We start from the raw sequence: 12212 nt of genomic DNA on the forward strand, positions 1-12212 counted from the left end.
TACATCAGTGAATCACCATCCAAAGTTCATAGTTTATATTACAGATCATTCTCGGTGTGGTATAGTCTATGAGTTTAGAAAATAATGCCACATATCCACAATCCACAAATTATGCCGTAGTATATCCAGATTATAGTATTATCCAGACTTGTTTCACTGACCCTGAAATCCTCTGTGTTCTAACTATTCATCCCTACTTTCTCTTTAATGATCAGAAACCACATATCCCTTTACTTGCTCCAGTTTTGCTTTATTCAGAATGTTATGTATTGGAATCAAACAGCATGTAGCTTTTTCAGATTGGTGTCTTTCACTTTGTAATATACATTTAAGTTTTCTCCTTGTCTTTTCATGACTTGATTGATAGCTTATTTCTTTTTTAGCACTGAGGAATATTCCTTAGTGTGCCATAGTTTATCCATTCACTTACTGAAGGACATTACTGGTTATTTCTAAGTTTTAGTAATTATTAATAAAGCTGCTATAAATATCTGTGTGCAAGTTTTTATGTGGACTTAAGTTTTCAACTCACTTGAGTGAATACCAAAGACCCTGATCACTAGATCATCTAGGAAGGGTAAATTTAGTTTTCTAAGAAAACTGACAAACTGAGTTAGGAAGTATTCTCTCAGCTCCTGTCCTTTGTAAGAGATTATAGAAAATTCATGTAATTTCTTTCTCAAGTGTATGTTAGAATTCACCAGCTTAATCCATCTGGGCCTGGTATTTTCTTTTTTGAAATGTTAATAATTACTGATTCAATTGTTTAAATTAATAAAGGCCTATTCAGATTGTCTGTTTCTTCTTGTATTAGTTTTGGAAGATTGTATCTTTCAAGGAATTCTTTCATTTCATCTAGGTTATCAAATTTATGAGTATAAAGTTGTTCACAGTATTCATTTTCTATTTTTTTAATGTCAATGGGATCTATAGTAATGTCTCCTCTTTCATTTCAACATAATATTTAGTTTTATCCTTTTTTTTTCCTAGTTAAGTCTGGGTAGATGCTTATCATTTTTGTTTCAAAGAATCAGCTTTTTATTTTGTTTCTCTATTAACTTCCTTTTTAGAAGTTCATTGATTACTGTTCTACTTATTATCGTTTATTTTCCACTTACTTTGGATTTTGCTTTTCTTAAGTTTCCTTCAGTAAAAGCTTAAATTATTGATCTTTACATTTTTGTTATTTTCTTTTTAAAAAAATGCATTTAGTGCTATAAATTTTCCCTAAGTACTGCTTTCACCGCATCCCAGAAGTTTTGATGATTCGTATTTTCAGTCTCATTTAATTCAAAATATTCTTTTCCTCTTGAGATTACTTCTTTGCCTCAAATGTTATTTGGAAGTGTTGTTTAATCTCCAAGTATCTTTGGATTTTCCATCTGTCTATTATTGATTTCTAGTTTAATTTAGTTGCACTATGAAATCAGACTTTGTATTATTTTTGTTCTTGGTAAATGTTCCATATGAGCTTGAGAAAAATGTGTATTCTGCTGTTGTTAAATGAACAGTGTATAGATGTTCATTATATCCAGTTGATTGATGGTGTTATCAAGTTCAACTATGTGTTTGCTGATTTTCTGCCTGCTGGATCTGTCCATTTTTGATAGAGACGTATTGAAGTTTCCAATGATAATAGTGGATTCATCTATTTCACCTTTAGGTTCTATCAGTTTTTGCCTTACATGGTTTGGCTCCATTGTTAGGCATATGTGTGTGCATTTGCACTCAGTCGTGTTCAACTCTTGGTGACCCCAGGGACTACAGCCCACCAGGCTCCTCTGTCCATGGAGTTTCCCAGGCAAGAATACTGGAGTGGGTTGCCATTTCCTACTCCACATACACATCAAGAATTATTATGACTTCTTGGAGTACTGAACCCTTTGTTATTATGTGATGCCCCTCATTATTTCTTTTTTTTTTTTTTTTTTTTGGTGGTTACCTTTTTTAATTATAGTCATTTTAATTACATGTATTAATCAGAATTCTTAGCCCTTAGAAACTTACAGTTCAGTTCAGTTCATTCGCTCAGTTGTGTCATGAATCGCAGCATGCCAGGCCTCCCTGTCCATCACCAACTCCTGGAGTTCACTCAGACTCACATCTATACCTATTGAGTACTTAGTTGTTGACTGATATTACTGACACCAGGGATCTCAAATTTAGTCCATTAAAAATATTTATACTTTTCATGTCTTGTTGAAGAGAGGTCTGAATCCTTCCAAGAAACCCCAGGGCTGACTGTTTGGAAGTTTAATGCTCCTTAGTTGATATGGTCTATGGACTCAAAGCACCATTGGTTTTAAACATTGTTAATGCCAAGAGCAGTAAACAATTTCCCTGGAGTTTTCACTGCTGCTCTTGAACAAATCTGTTTGTTTTTCTTTAACCACGATTCAAACTTTTATAGCACCCAATGTCCAGCTTGTTATCCTCTTCCAAATGTGAAAGCTTGATCCCAGAGATGGCTTGGCATAATTTTGATTAAAGACTGTTTTCACACATTCAAGAATATAGCACAGTTAACAAAAGACAAATAGTGTGGCCCAAAGGATTAATAAAGACCAATGAATACAGCCAAATGAAGCATATTTGCTATTTTTCTATTATTTACTGTTATTCTTCAGCCTGAGGGGCTGCCTAGCATCAGCAGAAGATGAAGTTTAATGGGATTTAAGTGTTAACCAGACATTTCAGCAAAGAAGTAAGAAATAAAAAAGAAAGTAAAAATAAAATTGTAAAGGGCAAACTCAACTTTTACAAAGAATTAAAAATGGACATTTTACCAATGGAGATTTCACATATATCTGCTTATTCAGCATGATAAAATTTCTAATGCAAACATACTATATTTATTTACTTAAAAATGTGTAGATCTGTCCTGAGTAATTACATTAAGTCTTTCCTTGTCATCATTTATAACCACTTAAAGCCTCTTATACTGTATGCTTCTATCAAGAATGTGTAGCTCTCAATTCATTCTTTTTTTAATTTTTTGCTTTCTGTGAAATTAATACAGTATTTTATTTGAAAATTGTTAACAATGCTTGCAAAATTATTTAGATTGCTCCCTTATCACAGTTCTCTCATTCAGAGATTTTTCAAGCTTGGGTATAAAGATAAGCTTTAGGAGATTTCTAAACACAACATTTTAGGCAACTGAGCATTTTTCTCAGGAGTGTTCATACCACTTTCTAGGTCCTCAAAAGTGCCAAATGCAAAAACAAACAAAAACATTAAGAAAATGTTTAAAATATTTAAATTGACTTGCATTTATTTAAACACTTGGTCTGATGCTTAAGGCAATGAACTAGAATGATCCTCTTTGTCTGAGAAAAGAAAATGTTCATAATAACAAAAATACTCAGTTATTGTCAGTTTAAAATTATCTTTGCTGATTTTTAAAGTAAAAAAACCATATTCAACTCATTTATTTTTTTCAATATTTGGAAATGTCCCTGAATAACAGAGTTAGAATGGAAGTGTGTGAAAAGTAAAAGCTATAGGTTTCTCTGGGTTCAGCTTCAAACAGTGCAAAATGCTGTGATCCTTCCTTGGGCCAGCTGCCTGACCAGACCAACCTTCTACCTTCCTAATTCGATAGTGTCTGTCATAAGACAGATGTGGTATCTCACACTTGTTAACTGTCCAGTACGTAGGAGCTTCAGTTTCTTCTTGTGTTCTTTCAATTGCCATAAAAGTGTATAAACAATATCATATTCTCATTTTTATTTATACCCTCAGAAATGACTTTTTAGTTATTGGTTACAGAGTAGAGTGACTGGCTCTATTTTTCTCAGTCTTTAGAAAAGCAGAAGTGACAGGGATAAAGGTGAGTGCTTCAGGAATTCACCAAACCAATTTTTATCTTGGCCAAAGTAGTCTTTAAGAATACTAAAAGCAAATAAATTGGGCTTGCCTGAATTTTACTGATATCGAAGATTTGACAACACTTTGAGAGTAGAAGTTTGATTTAGAGGTGATCCTGAAGGTATGGCTTAAGCACCTCTGGTAAAGGAACTGAATCTGTGGTGATTCTGCAAAATGGGATGCCTTCTAGCGACACAAGATCAGGCACACCAGAGAAAAAGAGAAAGTTGGATGGCAAAGACAAACCTCCAATTTCTCACTATTGTCCAGGACATTTTCACTCAAGTCAGGTCCTCTGGAGGGCTATGGAGAAGACTGATTCTGATTCTCATGAAGTTCTGGGAGTACTGTTCATGCTGAAACTTTAAGACTGTATGATTTTTTTTAGTTAATTTTTATTATAATAGAGTTGCTTTGTGTATAGTTGTGTACAGCTATATGTATGCATAGTGGTGGTTTAATTGCTAAGTCATGTCCAACTCTTACAACCCCATGGACTGTAGCCTGTCATGCTCCTCTGTCCATGGGATTCTCCAGGCAAGGATACTGGAGTGGGGTGCCATTTCCTTCTCTAGGGGATCTTCCCGACTCAGGAACTGAGCCTGGGTCTCTTGCACTGCAGGCACATGATTTACCAACTGACCTATGAGGGAAGTCTACCATATGTATACATGTATCCTCTCCTTTTAGATTTCCTTCACATTTAGGTCGCCACAGAGCACTGGTTAGAGTTCCCTGAGCTATACAGTAGGTTCTCATTATTTATTTTATACATAGTATCAATGGCCTATATATGTCAATCCCAATCTCCCAATTCATCCCTCTCCCCTACCCTATGATTCTTTTACCATAATGATATCCCCAAATCCTCATCAAGATTCAGTAACATGATGGAATTACCTGGTAATATCAAACAACAGAAGATAATTTCTTGAAAACAGAAGTGAGCACTACTGGTAAGTTTTTAAAAGGGAGTATGGTGACTGCAGCCATGAAATTAAAAGACGCTTATTCCTTGGAAGGAAAGTTATGACCAACCCAGATAGATAGCATATTCAAAAGCAGAGACATTACTTTGCCAACAAAGATCCATCTAGTCAAGGCTATGGTTTTTCCTGTGGTCATGTATGGATGTGAGAGTTGGACTGTGAAGAAGGCTGAGAACAGAAGAATTGATGCTTTTGAACTGTGGTGTTGGAGAAGACTCTTGAGAGTCCCTTGGACTGCAAGGAGATCCAACCAGTCCATTCTGAAGGAGATCAGCCCCGGGATTTCTTTGGAAGGAATGATGCTAAAGCTGAAACTCCAGTACTTTGGCCACCTGATGTGAAGAGTTGACTCATTGGAAAATACTCTGATGCTGGGAGGCATTGGGGGCAGGAGGAGAAGGGGACAACAGAGGATGAGATGGCTGGATGGCATCACTGACTCGATGGACGTGAGTCTGAGTGAACTCCAGGAGTTAGTGATGGACAGGGAGACCTGGCGTGCTGCGATTCATGGGGTCGCAAAGAGTCGGACATGACTGAGCAACTGATCTGATCTGATCTGATCTGATATGGCATGCTGAGACAATATGTAAGGTTATGATTATTTACACTTCTCCCAATTACCCCACTACCATTCACAATATATGGGTCCTATCTATAGTTAGAATGCAATCCAATAATGAATTTAATCCTAAATACCTTGTATTACATATGAATTCACTGTAACCTTTTGAATAATAATTACTCTGAATTTTTCTCCTAATTTTCATTAATTACATTTCTTTTTTATTTTATTTTATTTTATTTTTAAACTTTACAATATTGTATTAGTTTTGCCAAATATCGAAATGAATCTGCCACAGGTATACCTGTGTTCCCCATCCTGAACCCTCCACCTCCTCCCTCCCAGTGCAACAGCCCCAAGCATCCAGTATCGTGCATCGAACCTGGACTGGGGACTCGTTTCATACATGATATTATACATGTTTCAATGCCATTCTCCCAAATCTCCCCACCCTCTCCCTCTCCCATAGAGTCCATAAGACTGATCTATACCTCAGTGTCTCTTTTGCTGTCTCGTACACAGGGTTATTGTTGCCATCTTTCTAATTACATTTCTTGACATGGAAGTTATAATATTCAAACAATATAAATATTTTATTATAGAGAAATTTTTACAAGGATAAAACTTTCTTCAGAACAATGCCCTCTAAACAGCAAGTATTTAATGTCATTTTTGAAATACATTTGTATTTTGTAACATGAAATCCTTTTAAAACATGCAATCTTTGTTCCATTACTAAAGAACATATAAAGTACAAAAAGTCAATTATACATAAAGTTAAATACAGTGTCTGTAACACCACACAGGAGTAAAAGTGAAATTATCCTTTGTCTTAAATATTTCCGCCAGAAGATCTAGTATAATTATTATACTGACCTTGATCAACAACAGTTCGACTTATGAGGGTTATTAAATCAGCAGCAAATTAACTCAGAACTGAAGACTTTTAGAACTGCAAAAATCTACCACTTACTCAAGTGGGATAGGAGTTTCCATAATATTAACATATGCTTAAAACTTGACTATGATATCGAAGAATCACTTTACCAATATTTTTAATTTAGGGGAAAAAAAAAAAACAGCTTCATAACAAGAACTAGCCTCAGAATAAGAAAAAAGCAGAGAGACAGAGAGGACCGGTTGAGGACTAGACAGGTAAAAAGGCTTTCCTTCTCTCTTTTCCTTTTTTTTAAATTGAATAAAGAGGAAGGAATGAGAAGAAGGGAAAAGCCCTAGCAGATTTTCAAAGTCAAGAAACCTTTGTAGGATGACACTGCCAATGGAAAAAAATTTTAAACAGCCCCTACAATGGAGTGAATGAAATAATTTTTAAGACTAAGGATGTTCAATTTTCAAATATTTGGTATTGGCTGTATAAATTGCCACTATTGTGCCAACTTCTCCTCCACTTGATCTGATCTTTGATAAATGTTCCTATATCCAAAAGCTTGAGACTGACATTTTTATTTAATTTTATCTATCACCCATCCCCTGCACTCCACCCTCAATGCCAGAAATCACATTTTCCATTTTGTCTGGCATGGCACAAAACAGTAACAGAAAGACTAGGATTGTGAAGTATTTCAGAAGGAATATAGCTCAGCACTAGAGATAACAATAAAAATGTAAGTTCTACAAAAATTTGCAGAGAATCTTAAGAGAATACATTAAAGTATTCACATGCCGTAGAATCATATTTTTACTCAATCTTACAAGATCTCAAGGAATAGAGTGATTTCAGTTAGTAGTCTTGTTATGGATGTGAGAGTTGGACCATAAAGAAAGCTGAGCACCAAATAATTGATGCTTTTGAACTGTGATGTTAGAGAAGACTCTTGAGAGTCCCTTGGACTGCAAGGAGATCCAACCAGTAAATCTTAAAGGAAATCAGTCCTAAATATTCATTGGAAGGACTGAAGCTGAAACTCCAATACTTTGGCTACCTGATGTGAAGAACTGACTCATTGGAAAAGACCCTGATGCTGGGAAAGATTGAAGGCAGGAGGAAAAGGGGATAACAGAGGATGAAATGGTGGGATGGCATCACCAACTGTATGGACATGAGTTTGAGCAAGCTCTGGGAGTTGGTGATGGACAGGGAAGCCTGGCGAGCTGCAGTCCATGGGGTCCCATGCAGAGTCGGACAAGACTGAGCAACTGAACTGAACCGAGTCGTGTTATGACACTGAGGTAGGCAAAATATGGGTCCCCAAAAAGGTCCACATCCTAATCACTAGAACCTGTGAACATGTTACCTTACACGGCAAAAGAAAATTAAGGTTGAAGATGTAATCCCCTTTGACTATCAGTTGATTGGGAGACATGGCGATTACTCTGTGTTACATAGTCTTTAGACAAGCTCCCTCTGAACCAGGTACCTTTCTGCGAACAATTAGCTGAGGCCAGGAAAAGGTCAAATTACATCTTCTAAGCATGGCTACTGGGATAAATTTACTATAGGCTCAGAAATGTATGGTAAGGTCTGGTCAGATAGTGAGAACTGTGTCTGTTATGTAACAGAATTTAATAATTGGTAACATTAATTCTCATTTCCTCCTTCATATGCTTGCATTTCTGTTACTCTTAAAATCCTTATCCACAGGAATCCCCATCCGCAATAGCATTTCCATTCTTATTCCCAGGCCATGAATCCTGCTAAAAATGGCCACACAGTCATAAAGACCGGTGCTGTTCAGTTGCTAAGTCACGTCTGACTCTTTGCGATCCCGTAGACTATAGCACAACAGGCTCCTCTGTCCTCCACTGTCCCCCAGAGTTTGTTAAAATTCATGTCCATTGAGTCAATGATGCTATCTAACCATCTCATCCTCTGCCACCCGCTTCTCCTTTTGCCTTCAATCTTTCCCAGCATCAGATTCTTTTCCAGTGAGTTGGCTTTTAGCATCAGGCAGCCAAAGTATTGGAGCTTCCACACCAGTCCTTCCAATGAATATTCAGGGTTGATTTCCTGTAAGATGACTGGTTTGATCTCCTTGCAGTCTGAGGGACTCTCAAGAGTATTCTCCAGCACCACATTAGAAAGCATCAGTCCTTTGGCACTCATTAGCAAATATGTCCTCTTTAAATTCTACTTGGTTTGCCCCTCCTACCACTTTCCAAAGCACTATTCAAGCATCTAACCACTTCCCATGCCTCAGGAGGTCTGTGTCCCATCATCTCTTATCCATGACAAACAGAAAGTAGAAACTGTAAGTTAAGAACTACCTTAAGGCCCTTACTTCTCTCCCCACTAAACATACATGTAAATCTACCCCTCTCAAACTCTATACAACCTCAGAAGGAAGTGGCTTTTTTTTCTCTAGGGAAATTTTATCCATCCATCTGGGCTCTCAAACTGGGCTTTAAAAGGCTGTCCTTCTCTCTACTCTGTTATCTCCTCTTTCTACCCTGAACATTGTTCTGTCAAAGTTCTCATGCTTCATGCATGCACTCATGCTTCTGAATGCAATATGCATAAGAAAATCCCACATTGAAAATATACAAAATATATAATGTATCCTCCACTAGCTCATTTTTATCTTCCATAATTGGTGACTCATGAATCTTTATCTTTTGTTCAAATTAGACTAACTGAATTATAATTTATTTGATGATCAATTTATGAGATAGCTTTAAGAGATTTCTCTCTCATCTTCCACTTTAAAACAAGCACAAAGTCCCATCCATACTGCTTTCCAAGTATCCTCTGAACCTGTGTACTTCTGTCTCCAAGCAGCGACTTGATCTGGACCATTATTTGTCATTTGTTTTGAAACAGTCTAACTATGCCAATCAGAGAAGGAAATGGCAACCTACTCCAGTATTCTTGCCTGGAGAATCCCATAGACAGAGGAGCCTGGTGGGCTACAGTCCATGGGGTCACAAGAGTTGGACACGACTAAGCGACTAAACAACCACCACCACCACCAAGTAGACCAATACACTTGCATCTGCACCTATATACATTTTCCCTTTTGTCACAATGATAAATTTGTCCAAGCTCCTGTCTAACACTAAATTCCATTTTATAATGGATTCCATATTCTCAAGGTATTTTGATTAAAGACCTTTATAAAAAAATTAATTTTTAATAAAAATTAAAAATTTTTATCTTTTGCATTATCAACTTTGTACTCTTGTCAGGGTAATTTTTACTAACATACAAACAAGCTCTATTATCTTCCATCTTATAAATTAAAAACTTTCTTTTGCCCCCATATAACCCTCCATTCACTGCCCCTATTCACTCTTATCTTTAGAACAAACATTTCTTAATCTCCACTTTTTCTTTTCTCATTCTCTCTTCTTCCACTTTTCCCAATTTTCTTTTGAACCTATTTCAATCATGCTTTTGTCCCCACCATGTAATCGAACTGGTCAAGGTCACAAATAATCTGCAAGTTTAAACTCAAATGGTTTCTTCTCATTTCTTCATTTCCTCTGTTGATCAATAACATTTAATACAATAGTTTCATTCTTTCCTTTCTAAAACATTCTTTTTTTTCATTTGATTTGCGGAACATGTGGTTCTCCTCTTGCCAGCAGCACTAGCTACTTCTTCTCAAGCTCCTTTGCCAGATCCTCTTTTTATTTCCAAGCACCGCATGGTGGAGTGCCACCGCACTCAGTTCTCTGACTCATCTGCTCAATATACACTCCCTCTCCAGGAAAATGATCCATCGCCACGGTTTAAAATAAATTTATATGCTGACAATTCCCAAGTCTGTATTTCCAACCAGATTCCTCCTCCAAATACAATCTCATAAATATAATTCCCTACTTATAATTTCCACTTGGATGCTTACAGGCAGCTAGCTCAGTTTAGCAAAGTTATAGCAGAACATATGACATCACCCTTTTTTTTTTTTTCCTGAAAGGGTCTCTTCAGCCTCCCCAGGACTAGCAGCTCATTCTTCCCAATTGCTTGGGCCAGAAACCTTGAATTTTTACTTTCCTGTTAAAGTCAGTAGAAAATGCTCTCAGCTCTGCATTCTAGGTATATCCTATAAAACAAACCCTGCTCACACCTTCACCAACACTACAACAATTGTTCAAGCCACCAAAACCTCTGTGCTGGATAGGTGCTTTAGCCCCCTACCTGGTAGCCTTGACTTCTTTACCCACAGTTTACTCTCTACAAGGATATAGAACTCTCCTTTGAATCCGATATAGCTGATGTCACTCCTCTACTCAGAATCTTCATTTCAGAATAAAATCTAAAGCACTCACAGTGGCCGAAAGGACACTGTGAAATCCAGCTCTCAACCACTTCCCTTGTTTCTGCATACCTACTTGAGTGAGCTCCCTGAATGAAAATCCGTGGGTGTCACTCCAGTGCTCTGGGACCGTCTCCAGGGACCATCTCCCCTCCCTCATCTTCCGAATAAGCCTGGATCCTTTAGGAAAACAGTCAATTCTCTTCATTAACAAGTCTGTGCTTATTCCATCCAACATGAACTTCTTGTTTCCTCCTCATTAAATTGTGTACTCTTAACTCCATTAAGCGGTTCTTTCAGCTTCAGATAACTCACACCTAGAATATCCCTTTACCACCCACCCAGGAGGCCTCTTGTTTTGCTGAAAAACCATTTTTCTTGGGTTCCCTTTAAATTTCTAAAGCTGAAGAACTTCCTTTCCTTCTTCTAGAGTGTGCTCCAGTAGAATGTTGCATATAGAGTTCACCTCTCACGTTGTATTAAAATTGTTAGTCTATTCGTCTGTCTCTCTTTGAACAATTCAGATGCTCACTGGGGGTGATGGGACATATCTTATTTATCCTTAAGTCCTTAGCATTTAGCGCAGTGCCTGGCACATGAAAACTTTTCAAAAACACTGAACAATACTCATCAACCAATACCAAAAGTATAACATATAAAATGAGTGGCATTCTTTGAAATTTTAAGCATTTAACTATTTAATCATTTATCTATTTAATTTTTTAACCATTTAATCCAATTTAATAAAATTCAAATAAAAAAGGTAGTCTTTAGAAAATAAAGGGTAAGAGAGCAATTTATATTTTGTTTTACATTTATTTTAATTCAGAAGAACCACAAGACAATGTATTTATAAACTGAAACTGAATTATTCTGATATTTATAAAAGTAGTCCATTAAGAAATTAAAGAGCTAAAATGCCCAAATAAAATAGGGAGGCTATACAACTCTCCTTGCTCTCTTTTTTTCAAGAGTTTGTGCTCACCAAATTGCTACACAATTTTCAACTTCGCTTTTCTTTAGTAGAATTCTAAAGCTCTATAGTACACACAATAAAAATCAAATGAAAAAAACACCAGCCCCCAATAAGAGGTTACCAGCCAGTTTTACAATTCTTCTTAGCAAAGAAGGACTTACCTGACTTCAACCATTATGAAGACATCCAGATCCTCTTGCCATGGTGCTTCTCTTTTCACTGTGATAGACATTAGATTAATCATGAAAGAGAAAAATGAGGAGAGTACAAAGAAAGGTCATCTGCTGATAGCATGGCATGGGCTGCCTTTGTATTGGTGTATTAATGCTTTCAACCACCACTCTTGCTACTTTGGACATTACTGGGGCTATAAGGTGTGTTAAGATTGTTAAACTGTGCAGATTTTGCAAACTATTATCAAAGAAGCAGATGTCAGAATTTTCTTCTCCATTCTGACTAAATGATTGTACCATCTGTGTTATGCTTGCTGTATTTTATTTTTTTAGCTCCCCCCTCTGATGTATTGCACCCATCACAATGTTTCCTTTCATTTGTTTGACACTTCCCTGTGTATAAAATACTTTCATACAATTATC

At 36.7% G+C, this 12212-nt stretch overlaps 1 long non-coding RNA gene across 1 annotated transcript in view; it reads right to left on the minus strand.

Annotated features, from left to right (window-relative positions):
- The window catches only part of LOC129658623 (uncharacterized), a 106104-nt gene extending 94275 nt beyond the window's left edge, over positions 1-11829 (minus strand). The window contains exons 1-2 of the long non-coding RNA XR_008717452.1: positions 11778-11829; positions 10717-10820 (exon numbers count right to left, since the gene is read on the minus strand). This is a non-coding gene — a long non-coding RNA (uncharacterized LOC129658623). The remainder of the gene's footprint in view (positions 1-10716; positions 10821-11777) is intronic.
- Positions 11830-12212: the final 383 nt, after the last annotated feature.

The sequence above is a fragment of the Bubalus kerabau genome, chromosome 8 (genome assembly GCF_029407905.1).
Source record: "Bubalus kerabau isolate K-KA32 ecotype Philippines breed swamp buffalo chromosome 8, PCC_UOA_SB_1v2, whole genome shotgun sequence".
Classification (NCBI taxonomy): domain Eukaryota; kingdom Metazoa; phylum Chordata; class Mammalia; order Artiodactyla; family Bovidae; genus Bubalus; species Bubalus kerabau.